The 12,742-nt window shown below is 33.7% G+C and overlaps 1 protein-coding gene across 3 annotated transcripts in view; it reads left to right on the top strand.

Moving 5' to 3' along the window:
- fj (four-jointed) overlaps positions 1-12,742 on the top strand; it is a 191,919-nt gene that overhangs the window by 168,361 nt on the left and 10,816 nt on the right. The gene's annotated exons all lie outside the window — the stretch shown is intronic.

Raw genomic sequence — 12,742 nt, forward strand, 5'->3', positions numbered from 1 at the left:
TTATTATTATTATTACTTGCTATGCTACAACCCTAGTTGGAAAAGCAGGATGCTATAAGCCCAGGGGCTCCAACAGGGAAAATAGCCCAGTGAGGAAAGGAAACAAGGAAAAATAAAATATTTCAATAAGAGTAACAACATTAAAATAAATGTAGCCTATATAGTCCTACATGTTTCTTTTTCCCACACTGTAAGCAATAAAAGTTTCCGGCAGGATACCTTAGATAACTAAACTAGGAGGAGGGCTGACATCTAATTCAATAAACTTTCACAAGAAGGCGCCTGAAAGAGGCAATGGCCATAAATTAAGAACAGTTACAGGAGACCGTAAGACCCTGGTGGACCATGTGTGAAAAAAGTGTACCTTAAATAAATATATTCACTTTATATGTATGTATGAAATATATATATATATATATATATATATATATATATATATATATATATATATATATATGTGTGTGTGTGTGTGTGTGTGTGTGTGTGCGTGTGTGTATGGTAGTCAATGCACTTAAATTAACAAAATTGAATTTTTTTGCAAAGAATAACACCCATATACTAATGATATCACAAAAAAATTTCAAAAACACTTAAATGACAATAATATAAAAAAAAATAGTAATTTTACAGTAGGCAGGACTTTTATTATTAAATTTAAACAATGATCAATATTTTCCGAAGCAATATTTTAAGAAAATATCTAGTAGTAATATAATGAATGACCTTGGGCTGATGACATGCCATAGGTGAAATACCACTTTATAACTAAAAAAAAAAGAAATTTATTAATTATTTTCCCTCCATGTATGTTCTCAATTTCATATATCAATGACGCATTCAGGAGAGACATATGACACCTCTATAAATGATACATTAGCCCAATCGTCCTTTGTAAATCCCCTTATCATGAATAAGCTAAGCAGACGGACGGGTTTTACCAGTAGTCTACATAATCTGATTTCAAACACGAAAGAAGAAAAAAAGTAATAAGATTCTCATTTCCAAGAAATACATGTTTATAAAAGCAGATGAGAATTAGACTAAAATCTGAATGGGATTCCATAAGTATATCATTGAATAGATTTTAAAAGTAATCGATTACCCAGACCTTAGAACTCTGTGATCAACCTGCTAATTGATGTTTATAATATATCACTGATATTATTGCATATCTCATCTTTTTTTTTTTTTTCCTGATATCAAAAGTGTAAGATCACTGTGCCTCTATTGTAACTCTGTACATGGCATTTGCTGAAATAAGGATTATTATTATTATTATTATTATTATTATTATTATTATTATTATTATTATTATTATTATTATTGAAAACTAGGAGCAAACTACAGAGCTATAGGAGATTCGATTATGCACAATTGCTCCCCAACTTATATCAATGAAAACACTTAATAAAGATACAAAATTAAACAGAACGAGATAAAAAAAGGCTAAAAACTTCCAAACATATCGCATATCGTCAATACACTCGATGCAAATGGTTCTAATTAAGTCAAGTGGATTGACCAGTCTTGATGAACAGCTGGTGCCTTCTTATAAAAGATAAGGTTGTCCATTAATATTGACAAACTTACTAACCGAAGCTTTTATATAATCTTTAACAGATAATTCTTTATTGTAGTGTTTGGAATTTTACTATTATATCTAGATTGACAGCGGTGTAATAAAATGAGCGAAACTTCTTTTAAATTATAGTAATGATAGAATTGGTAAATATACATGACACGAAGTTTGGTTTTATGAATGTAAAGGGCACAGTGGATGCTATCTTTATAGTAAGACAAATCCAAGAGAAGTATTTTGAAGGTAACAAGAAACTTTACTTGTTTTGTAGATCTTGAAATGACGTATTCTAGGGTACCAAGAAGATTAGGCAATTGGTGTTTGAGAAAGACAGGAGTACAGGAGAAGTTTGTAAAGTTAGTGAGGAACTGATTATTATTATTATTATTATTATTATTATTATTATTATTATTATTATTATTATTATTACTTGCTAAGCTACAACCTTAGTTGGAAAAGCAGGATGCTATAAGCCCAGGGGCCCCAACAGGGAAACTAGGGGCACGAACTACTGTACAGACAAAATATGGGGAGACCGAAGCATTCCCTGTAGAGGTTGGCCTCCAACAGGGATATGCTCTGAGTCCATTCCTGCTCCTCACCGTTATACATTAGGCACTTTGTCATAAGAATTGAGGAACAACGAAGAATTTTGTGAACTAGTGTTTGCTGACTACGTAGCCATTATAGTAAACACAGAACAAGAACTCTATGAAAGATTTTAGAATGGAAAGGAATCCTGGAAAGAAAAGGATTAAATGTGAAAACTGGAAAGACAGAGGTAATGATTAGTAGTAGAGGAGGACCTTAAGAGAAAAACGTTCAAGCAGAAAATGGTACATTGTTAAAACAGAACAATGAGATTAATAATAACAACAAATGTAGGTATTGGGAAAGCAGTGAGACAGAGAATGAAAGAAGTAGGACGAAAATAGAGAAAAGTAAGGAGTTATTTTAGACAAGAAAATGCCATGAAGATAAAAAATTAAGATTTATAATACAGCTATGAAGCCCATACTAATATATGAGGCAAAAAAAAAAAAAAAAAATGGAGGGTCTGTTGGATAGAACCGAGATGAGGATGGTAAAATGGATTGCTGGAATATCGCTAATGGAAAGGAGGGAGAGTCAAATACAAGAAGCATTGTGTAGTATTTGTAAATTATAAGGCTAGGGAAGAGATAATAAGAAGGGAAGAAGTGGAAACAATTAAGGGTTGTGGTGGCCAGGTGGTAGCATCCTTGCCTGGACTGAGGTTCGAGTTCCGCTTAAACTAGATAGTTCCTTTGTTCACTGCAACCTTACCATCCTTGTGAACTAAGGATGGGGGGGGGGTTTGGAGGAGCCTATAGGTCTATCTGCTGAGTCATCAACACTCATTGCCTGGCCGTCCATGGTCCTAGCTTGGGTGGAGAGGGGTTTGGCCACAGATCATATGTAATATGGTCAGTCTCTAGGCCATTGTCCTGGTTGATAGGGCAATGGCACTGTCCCTTTCAGGCGTCAATGACCTTCGATGTCAGGATGCCAGAGAACATCAAATAATTCATTCATTCATTCAGTGTTCCTTGCCTCTACCATTATTGAGCGGCCTTTAAACCTTTAAAGAGAGCTAGGGGCAAGGCATTGATGGGAAGGAGGAGCGTAGGGCGTCAGCGGATCAAATGGATGGATTTTGTGTGGAGGGATATGGATGGGGGGGGGGGGGACTGGAATATGATCAAGGAATAGAAACAGATGGAGAAAGTTGACTGCGGGCAATACAGCTATAAAGTGGGACTTATAAAGTTGAACGAAGAAGAAAAAGAATGACAGCACGCTTATGAACTCATCAATATCAAAGTTTAATGATACATATATGTTATAAATTGTAAGATTGTAAATGTGTATTTCATAATAAAAGATAGAAAACAAAATGACAGATAACTGAAGGGAGAACGTTACCGTGAGTCCAAATTTCACTCACTCAAAAGAAAACAGAGACCATAAATAAATGCTACTTTACGAAAACCTATCATTTTTATTGTAGCAATAAAGGGGTATATAGGCATGTTTTAAGAATTATTTTCTTTCTATGAATAAATACTTACAAAAATTTGTAAACAATTGCATACAGTATATGTTTATATATATATATATATATATATATATATATATATATATATATAAATATTTATATATATATATATATATATATATGTGTGTATATATATATATATATATATATATATATATATATATATATATATATATTCATATATATATTTATAAAAGATCTGTACAAATAGAGAGCAATTGAATTCTCATATATCAGCCGGAGTTGAGAAATGTGCTGTTCCTTTTATTCGAGGTTACCATGGAATAAGCCTAAAAGCCCAAAAATCGAAAATTGTTTCGTATAATATAATAAAGAAGCTAAACAGAAAATGGTAACTGTAATATTCATAGCTTGAACATATATTATTATTATTATTATTATTATTATTATTATTATTATTATTATTATTATTATTACTGGCCAAGCTACAACCCTAGTTGGAAAAGCAAGATGCTATAAGCCCAAGGGCTCCAATAGGGAAAAATAGCCCAGTGAGGTAAGGAAATCAGGAAATAAATAAATGATGAGAATTAATTAACAATAAATCATTCTAAAGACAGTACCAACGTCAAAACAGATATGCCATATATAAACTATAAAAGACTCATGTCAGCCTGTTCAACATAAAAACATTTGCTGCAACTTTGAACTTTTGAAGTTCTACTGATTCAACTACCCGATTAGGAAGATCATTCCACAACTTGGTAACAGCTGGAATAAAACTTCTAGAATACTATGTAGTATTGAGCCTCATGATGGAGAAGGCCTGGCTATTAGAATTAACTGCCCGCCTAGTATTGCGAACAGGATAGAATTGTCCAGGGAGATCTGAATGTAAAGGATGGTCAGAGTTATGAAAAATGTTATATGCTATACGTAATGCCATTGCATATCATTTATAAGCTACGATATTTGATAATAATTCTGGCTATATTATGGTAACCAATCGGCGTAGACAAAGTAAATTCGCTATCCTTGAAAACTCAACAGACGCCAAAAGTTCTACAGATACTTTTTCAATTATGCAAAACATAAAGGAAAAATCGACATTGTAAACATCATAGTCAAACATTTTCACATGAACTCATATAATTCATGAGACTGAATACTACACAGTATGCTAGAAGTTTCATTCCAGCTGTGACCAAGTTGTGGAATGACCTTCCTAATCGAGTAGTTGAATTGGTGGAACTTCAAAAGTTTAAATTTGCAGCAAATGTTTTTATGTTGAACAGGCTGACATAAGTCTTTTCATAAGTTTTTATATGAAATGTCTATTTTGATGCTGTCACTGTGCTTAAAATATACTATTCTAATTGTTCATTATTTCTCATCTCGTTTATCTATTTCCTTATCTCCTGTCGTCACTGAGCTATTTTTCCCTGTTGGAGCCCTTGGGCTTATAGCATCTTGCTTTCCCAACTAGGGTTGTAGCTTAGCTAGAAATAATAATAATAATAATAATAATAACAATATAATAGGAAGTTTGGATGAATGCGAAGAATTTGAGATAATTGCTAAAAAATATAGTTGAAAGAATGCTAGGAAATATATTTTTCTCTTTTAAAAACAAAATTGTAAACAATGGGGAAGTGATAGACATTACATGAAAAGAAGAAGCTATTCAAGAATTAATACACTAAAGGTATTAATCCAATTCAAACTAGAGTATACATTTTATTAGCTTAAGAAAAATATATTGCACCCTTCTTCCAAACAGGCCTAACAAAAGCATAGATATCAGAACCAGAGTAAAATGCATAAATGTTGCAAATGAAAACTTAACTCTGTCTTAGCATGTATACACACATACATACATACGCAAGGCCCCATCATAAATTAAAACTCTCATTAATCCATGTTACGTCAGAGCAATATACTGAACACTACACCTGTTTGTTGTCATCTGATGCAAGTTAATAGAGGCACACTCATCGCCCCCCCCCCCCCCCCCCATCTAATTCATGCTAAGCCATTCACTGCAAAACACACAAACCCTTTGCGTTACAATATGCATCAGAGATGTCCAGTCAAAGGTGGTAAATGGTTTTGTAGCACAAATACGCTTTAGATTTCTGAGACATATTTCAATATCAACATTACCATCATATATTATTGCTATTTGAACTGGGCTACATAACCCTGCAGTAAGTGTGTGTGTGTGTGTGTGTGTTTTTTTTTTTTTTGTAAGGTTGAAGTTCAACCTATAAACAAAATTAATTCACACTTTTTTAACGGGTTCCATGAATGGATATGTGAACGTTTGTATGTGTGTGTGTATATATATATATATATATATATATATATATATATATATATATATATATATATATACATACGAAGTACACACTCAATAAAGAGAATATTTTTTTATTTGTAATATACAAACAAGATGAAAACAGGTTTTGAAGATATAAAACGTCTTTACATAGAAGTCGATTTTTTTTTTCATAAAACAAAAATTTTGTTAGTGATTACAAACAAAATTAGAGTAATATTCATCTTTCCTCCCCAATCATTTCATTAACCTTTTTGTACACAATATCAACTCCAACACCTTGTGTATGGCCAACAATTTCTTTGGTAAAAAAAAAAAAATACAGAAAAAGGTATATTGTTGCTTTTAACTTCTAATAGAATGTTCGCTAACCTGAAAATATATGTATATTCAAATGTATTATGAGTAATGTAATTATGGATTAAGTTATCCAACAATAGCAACATTATGAGCATTACCAACACTATTATTGTTATTATCATTATTATTATGATAATGATAATAACAATAATAATGATAATAATCAGGAACAAATACAATGAGATTTCTAATAATCTTTTGACAACTTCAATACAAAAGAAAACCGTATGAGCACCATCAGTTAAAATATATAAAAAAAAAATAAAATACTTTTGACATAGTTACAAATGTTAATATTAAAATTTACACTTGAACAAAAAAGAAAAAAAAAATAATAATCCCTACTACAGAGCGTTCCAAACGCGTGCACTACTTGAATAATCGTTCCAAAACACATCCTTATATGTAACCAAAACTCTCTACCAACTTTTGTTATTCATAAACTTTTTCATATTTTCCTCAGGTCTTGGCAGGGAAAAGTATATTAAATTGCCAATCCTATTAAGGTCCCACTTGAAAATAAATATGGCAAAAAGGTTATAGTTTTAATTACAACCGGACCCTTGAGCAAAATTATCCAAAACAAATAGGATATATAAATAAGTAAACAAGTAAATGAATAAACAAAAATTTCCGTGAGATGCAAATTTGCATTAGATGATATTCCATAAAGAATTCTTAACGATCAATAACTTAACAGTTTTTCAGGATTCGATGTTGCACACATTTTGTTACTATTTATGAACACGACTGGCGAAGTCTAACCGAGGCTCTTTGCGTCAATAGCCATAGGGGGAGATGAGGATGACGGTATACAATCTCTCTCTCTCTCTCTCTCTCTCTCTCTCTCTCTCTCTCTCTCTCTCTCTCTCTCTCTCTCTCTCTCTCTCTCTCTCTCTCTATATATATATATATATATATATATATATATATATATATATATATATATATATATATATATATATATCACTTTTAGCCACGCCCAGTGGCATTACTAGATGTCTCTCTCCCATCCCTCGGGTAGGGGTAGAGGAAGTAGTCATACCCTGGTGAGAGGGCACCCCTAGAGGTATATTCGGAAACCACAACTGCCGTGTTGTAGTTAGGAAAGGGGGAGGGGATAGGAAGGGTTGAATCTGTGTGTGTGCGTGACCCTTGTACGTTTCCATCCAAGTATTTAGCCGTCATTTTTGACAGGTCCCAAATATTTTTTTGTTTACATTCTTAAAGAATATGAAGCCTTCATCCAAACCACTAAATAATCATTCCACATTCGCCACATAGATCAAACCCAAAAAAAAAGCATTCAAGCAAAAAAAAAAAAAAAAAAAAAAAACCGAATCTAGATTTTTTTCCTCCCTGCTTCCATCTTAACCCAGCCCCGAAAATCGACCCCAGCATTCCTTCCCGCTGTCACTCACTGATTTCTGAAAGGGGATGATGTATGCAGATATCCCGACGGAGAGGTGGTGTGATTGAGCGGTTTTTAGTTAACCAATCAGTAAACGGACTCTGCCTCTTTATTTGGGTGTCTGTCAGATAAAAACAGAACGAGCTTGTCATCTCGTTTTTCTGTGGAACATTTTCTTAGTAAGGATAACGGTTGTGGTACGGGAAAAATATAATAATAATTATATTATATTGCATATTATATAGAATATAAAACTCTATGATTCACAAAACCATTTCCTCTTTAAATGGTTGATAGAACTATATACAGAAATTGAAATTGCAGTTATTTCTCATCGATGAATTTTACTCTTGTAGATCGTATTTGGTGAATAATTTTTTCTTTAAAGAAAATAATAATAATAATTACGTACACTTATAGATAATACACTTATAAGAGGTTGATATATTAATTGAATTTAAATTCTTTCAAATTTTTCTCATCAGCGTTATAGTAAAATTTTTCTTTAAATATGAGACCTGTTCAGACATAACTGATTTATCACTGTTTACTATTATGAAACCAGCGCATTTTCCCACTGCATATTGTTATGAGACCAGTCATATGTAACACAAGATATTATGATACCACGACATATGTCACTACAAACTATCATAAAACAAGAGCATTTGTCAATAGACTATTAGCATATGCTTCTATCACTACATAAATTGATGAAACCTGTGACTGGGTCACTATTTGTTGTTTTGAAATCAAAGTATCATCACTTCCCAGTCATGAAACACTTGCATTTGTCAGTGAGTAATTCTATGAAGTCTGTGCATGTGTCAATGCCTTCTGATATGAAACCTATGAATTTGTAATTTTTTTTTTTTTTTACGAACTATATGGATTTATCACCGCATTCTGTCAGGAAATGTGTATATTTAGCACTGCTGTCTTTTAAGAATTTGTCAAGCTTTGTTATAAAGCGTGTAGATTTATCAATGCGTTTTCTTATGAAATGTGAGGACTTATCAATGTTTTGTCTTGAAAAATGGATTTAGCATTACTTTTGAAGCCTATGAAATTGTCACTACCTACTGTTATAAAATATGTTTATTTCTCACTCCTTAATGTTATGAAAAATGCAGCTTCACCCGTTTTCTGTTAACGAACCTATTGATTTTCCACTATTTATGTTATGAGTATTTAGGTGCTTATTGCCATATAACCAGTTCCTGCTTACTACAATAAAACTGGAGCATTGGTCAGAAGCAAAAAATATATGAAGGAATAGAGTAAATTCAAAGGTCACTTACTTCCATTTTAACTCAACTATGTCGGTGACTGACTTCTGCAGTTAATCAACTTGTTTTAATGTTTGAAAAAGCTTACTAATGCATGGCTTTTACTTTCATGTAAAGTGCAAAACTTCTGATTAGTAGCACAATACTGTACATAAATAAAAAGCTTCACCATCTTTAGTCAAATCTGATTAATTTCATTATGTCTGGCTGGAGACACAAAACAGAATCGAAAATACTTCACGAAATACTTAAAATTTGCAACATATCGAAGCCCTGCATTGTAGAACTATGTACGTGATATGGAAAATAACGAAACACACGAATGCGCTACACTACTATATACAAGGTATAAAGAATATCATTATTGAGACCTAAATTTTATCCGAATATCTGTGACAATTTCTTTCAACTTATCTCTTTTTATCTAGGTCAATCTATAAGGACAATTAGCGACATACAAGGATTTTGATCCAATCTTATAGCTTCTGAATGTATAAATTCTTAAGCGAACTTATCAAATTCCAACTTATACATCGTACGAAATATTATACGAGTGTTTACAAATATACTAGTGATTACCGAAAAAAGTCAAGTCTTCTTTGCCTCTGAAAGTTTGATACGTCTACTCTGGCCTCTGGAGAGTTGGCAAGTCTTCTTTGCCTCTGAAAGTTTGATTCGTCTACTCTGGCCTCTGGAGAGTTGGCAAGTCTTCTTTGCCTCTGAAAGTTTGATTCGTCTACTCTGGCCTCTGAAGAGTTGGCAAGTCTTCTTTGCCTCTGAAAGTTTGATACGTCTACTCTGGCCTCTGGAGAGTTGGCAAGTCTTCTTTGCCTCTGAAAGTTTGATTCGTCTACTCTGGCCTCTGGAGAGTTGGCAAGTCTTCTTTGCCTCTGAAAGTTTGATACGTCTACTCTGGCCTCTGGAGAGTTGGCAAGTCTTCTTTGCCTCTGAAAGTTTGATTCGTCTACTCTGGCCTCTGAAGAGTTGGCATGTCTTCTTTGCCTCTGAAAGTTTGATTCGTCTACTCTGGCCTCTGAAGAGTTGGCAAGTCTTCTTTGCCTCAGAAAGTTTGATACGTCTACTCTGGCCTCTGAAGAGTTGGCAAGTCTTCTTTGCCTCTGAAAGTTTGATTCGTCTACTCTGGCCTCTGAAGAGTTGGCAAGTCTTCTTTGCCTCTGAAAGTTTGATACGTCTACTCTGGCCTCTGAAGAGTTGGCAAGTCTTCTTTGCCTCAGAAAGTTTGATTCGTCTACTCTGGCCTCTGAAGAGTTGGCAAGTCTGCTCTTGCCTCTGAAAGTTTGATACGTCTACTCTGGCCTCTGAAGAGTTGGCAAGTCTTCTTTGCCTCTGAAAGTTTGATACGTCTACTCTGACCTCTGAAGAGTTGGCAAGTCTTCTTTGCCTCTGAAAGTTTGATTCGTCTACTCTGGCCTCTGAAGAGTTGGCATGTCTGCTCTTGCCTCTTCATATTAAAACTAAGCCACGCTCAAACAACATTTACATATAGTATTGATGGTAGACCCTAGATCTTACGATTTTTTTTTCCGCAAGCATTACGAATCTGTTCAAATTTGTCGATACGTTAAAACTGCAAATAAGAGAAAAATTCCTCAAATCCTACATCTCAGGCATCTTGGTCTGTTCGACACAGCGTCAACGTTTGTTTCGCAGCTCCAGATAAAAAAAATTAAAAAAGGTTAACTTAGTATACAAAAAAAAAAAAAAAAAAAATTCAGCTTTTTCGTTTTACATGAAAGGATAAATCATCGACCACCATTGTAATTTTTCTGACAGATATCTGTTGTTCTGCAGTTTATGGATATTATACAAAGTAAACAAAATATTTATCCTCATAAATGGCGTAGACATTATAACTGCAAGTGTAGAAATTATATGAGCCTCATAAGGCAAGCGGGAAGAAACAAAAGACTCCTAGCCCTTAGAGGAAGAAGGAAGGAAACAGTCGCTAAACCTGATAACAATGACTAATTAGTTCGATGACTTTTTATTATGTTACAAATTATTATATTCAAAATTTTATCTATAACTTCGTTCCTTGCAATGACCAAAATTCTTAAAAACTATTGAAAATTATAAGCAATATCTTTCCTAGGCAAGATGTATGATGGCCTGTCTTCTTCGTTCTAAATTATCATATAATTAGGTAATCCATGAGTTTGATTCTGCACCTACGGTTGTAGGTTACCTCACAAAACAAATAATGACGATATTAGCGAATATTTTTCCATTTATCTAAAGAATGTCTGACCATGCGGTAACTCCTGTACTACTTTAATTACGATACTGTCCTTAAACTGTCATATTAGGAGTCTATTTTATTCAGTTAAGACTATCTTTAACTTGACATTGGGGTGAAAGTTTCTTAACAATCACCAAACTTGTGAATTATATAAGTTTGGTTTTGAATAAGAAGTCGAAAAAAGCTTGATTTGTCACTACTGGAAAATTTTGTAGCTCAACACCCATTCGTGTTTACGCTTACTTGCGACCTTCCTTCGACGGGTAAGATTTAATTGTTTTTGGAAGTAACAGAGGACCAACCATATTGCTGTAGTCCTTACCTTGTTGTGGCCTTATTGATAACGTCTCTACCTGATGATCGCAAGACGGGGGTCTGAGTCCCAATAAAACTAGTTAGTTCCTTTAGTGTCTGCAACCTTACTATCCTTGTGGGCTAAGGGGTGGGTTTGGGGAGCCTATAAGTCTACCTGCGGAGTCATCCGCAACCATTCCCTGACCCTTCCTGGTCCTAGCTTGGATGGAGATGGGGCTTGGGCGCTGAACATATGATATATGGTCAGTCTCTAGGGCATTTCTCTGCTCGCTAGGGCAATGTCACTGTATCTTGCCTCTGCCATACATGAGAGGGAAACAAATCCAAAATATCATGTTTACGAATTTAGAATCTTAAAGCTGACATTTTAATGGTTAGCACTCACCCTACCAACACTTCCTGCCATATAATTAAGATTTATTCAATTATAGCTATCCTTAAAATACTTTGAAAATACTAGATCTTAAAAAAAAAATAAATAAATAAAATAGCAGGGCTATCACCAGTTTCCGAAATGAAAAAAAATAATTTCATCCACAAATTGCCATACGATTTGCTCATTAGAAATAGTCCTATAACAAACTTTCGGTGTATCCACAGTAGCCCCCAGTTACTCGTAACTCACTACTCTTGCAAACACTTTGAAAATCAGATTTTTCAAGTATCTCTTTCTTCACAAAATTCCATTTACTTCCCAGATCTTTTTCTATTCACCCCCGAGCCAGGGCTAAAGAAGTGTATCTCAACTTTCCCTGTCTCTTCGGGAGACACTCTAGGTTTGCCTCTAGTAGTATCCTGATCTGCAAGATCTAGGATTCCTTGAATAATAAAACTTGGAAAAAGGATAAATCTGATGTTTGTTCAGAAGTGAAATTACAAATTAATTAGAATATTGGTTTGCTCCATTTACGGAAATGGAATTTTCCCAGCTCAACTTTAGTAAATACTTATATAAGCGAATAAACATTACATGTTGAACAACTGGAGTGACATTAATTACCGTTCATTGAAGTAAATAAGAGTATAAATCGTGAGAGTAGCCGCGGAGTGTCTTAATGCTTAAGAATTAGTATACATTACCGATTCATGTATCTATTAGAAGATTATTCAACAGTTAAGCAACAATTTTGGAAAAACATTACTGTACGTAAA

Source organism: Palaemon carinicauda, chromosome 19 (assembly GCF_036898095.1).
Source record: "Palaemon carinicauda isolate YSFRI2023 chromosome 19, ASM3689809v2, whole genome shotgun sequence".
NCBI lineage: Eukaryota > Metazoa > Arthropoda > Malacostraca > Decapoda > Palaemonidae > Palaemon > Palaemon carinicauda.